Here is a 2,500-nt window from a genome sequence, read left to right on the forward strand (position 1 = left end):
AGATAAAGATAACAATAACAATATAACATGAAAGGAGTAACTATGTATAAGGACATCGGATAACATTCTCATCTCGCTTATCACTTCAACATAGGCCTGGTATTGCAGTGTCATTTATTGTAATTAAACTATTACACCCGTCTTTACCATTCCTTTTAATCTGCAATGAACCAAATTACCCACAACTTAGCAACACAATCCATATCATATTTCCAGAATCTTATTTTTAACGTTAACATTATATATATATAAAAGAATTAAAACGATGTTCGGTCGCTCTTTCCGTCCGCGTCTCTAGTAACGTGCAGAGTAGTTGCAGAGAGCTGGAGTGCGATATAAAATGCAATAAAATGCAATAAAAAAAATAAAATGCAATAAAAAAAACTTGATCTCCAAAGAGTTTTCAGGAATCTTAAATTCAGGAAGTGGGGGAGGAGGAGGAGGAGGAGGAGGAAGAGGAGGAGGAGGAGGAGAAGAAGAAGAAGGAGGAGGAGGAGGAGGAGGAGAAGAAGAAGAAGAGGAGGAGAAGGAGAACGAGGAGGAGAAGAAGAGGAAGATGAAGAAGAAGGAGGAGGAGGAGAAGAAGAAGAAGAAAAAGGAGGAGGAGGAGGAGGAGAAGGAGAAGAGGAAAAGAAGAAGAAGAAGAAGAAGGAGGAGGAGGAGGAAAAGAAGAAGAAGAGGAAGAAGAAAGAAGAAGAAGGAGGAGGAGGGGGAGGAAAAGAAGAAGAAGGAGGAGGAGGAGGAGAAGAAGAAGGAGAAGAAGAAGAAGAAGAAGAAAGAAGAAGAAGGAGGAGGAGGAAAAGAAGAAGAAAAAGAAAGAGGAGGAGAAGAAGAAGGAGGAGGAGGAGAAGGAGAAGGAGGAGAAGAAGAAGAAGAAGAAGAAGAAGAGGAAGAAGTAGGAGGAGAAGGAGAATAAGAATAATAAAAAGAAGAAAAGGAGAAGAATTAGAAGAAGAAGGAGGATGGAGGAAAAGAAGAAGAAGGAGAAGGAGGAGATGATGAAGAAGAAGGAGGAGGTGGAGGAGGAGGAGGAGGCGGTTCTGACAGAGGAAGACGGGAGTGGGTGTTCTTAATAGAGGGGTGAATTCCTTCGAGCTGTTCTAGAGACACTTGAGGTTGTCAGTAGTATGACTCTTGTATGTCGAGAATGTGCGAGTGCGAGTGAATGTGCGAGTGCGAGTGCGAGTGCGAGTGCGAGTGCGAGTGCGAGTGCGAGTGCGAGTGCGAGTGCGAGTGCGAGTGCGAGACTGGACTTTAAGAGTATAAAGGAGAAATACATAAAGCCTTTCTGACAAATTAAAACAATTCGAAAATGGAGAACACCCAAAACCGAAATATCAAAGAGTTCTTTTACGTCGGGTAAAAGTTGTATTATCGAGCGAGCGGTGAAGAGAGGGACATATCCGGACAGATGTCATATCAAATCAGAATCGAGGGAGAAAACACCATGAGGTTTTGTGTCATTTTTAATTATGCTCCCTGAGATACAGGCTTTTTTTTTTTCTCTCTCTCTCTCTCTTTTTACGGATTGTTGTTTTTACCTTGTTTTTCTTTTTCTTTTTTTTCTTTTTTCTTTCCTTTCTTTCTTTCTTAGTTTTGTTTTGTAATAAAGTATTTTGAATAAAAAAAAAATCTAATATCTACGGTTGTGCAATCAGTTTAAAAGGACAAATAATGAATTTTAAAAATGTTCTGAAAGCAATCACGCCAGCACGCACACACACAAACACACACACATACACACACACAAACACACACATACACAAACATATGTTTACATATACGTGAATATATATATATATATATATATATATATATATATATATATATATATATATATATATATATACATATATATATACAGTATATACATATATGTATACAACATATCTATAGATACACTACTTATATCAATGTATTTTAAACAACATTCCTTTCATATCTTACACACTTCTACCTATCACATAGACATTCCCTTCCCTCTTCTCAATGCATTTCACACACTATACATCCGTCGCAAATCAATCCACGAAGTCATCCCTCCCATAAGCAGTATCATAACCAGAGTCATCAACAACATCATTACTATCTTTTAACATCATCATCTTCATCATCATCATCATCATCATCATCAATCATCATCATCATCCACTCATCACCACGTATTCATAAACAAACACAACCAAATCGAAATACATACGTAGACAAAAGAACGCAACACATCTGCTTACCTAAGATCACCACAGAGGGCATCATAATAATGCCAGCATATGCAAAAACCACATGGAGATTATCGGGATAAAAACACGTATAAAACGTGTCCGATTACGTATTCCTTTGTTTCTTATCGGAGTCGTTTTACAGGGTTGTTTTCGTTTCATTTTTTTTTTTTTTTTTGAGTTGTTTTTATCTTGTTGTTATTCGGTCTTATTATCAATTTTTTGTTATTGTTATGCTGTTGTTATTGATGTTATTCTTGCTGCTGTTGTTATGACTTTTG

Source organism: Penaeus japonicus, unplaced genomic scaffold (genome assembly GCF_977035675.1).
Source record: "Penaeus japonicus unplaced genomic scaffold, GWHDUDI00000001_assembly GWHDUDI00000012, whole genome shotgun sequence".
Classification (NCBI taxonomy): Eukaryota; Metazoa; Arthropoda; class Malacostraca; order Decapoda; family Penaeidae; genus Penaeus; species Penaeus japonicus.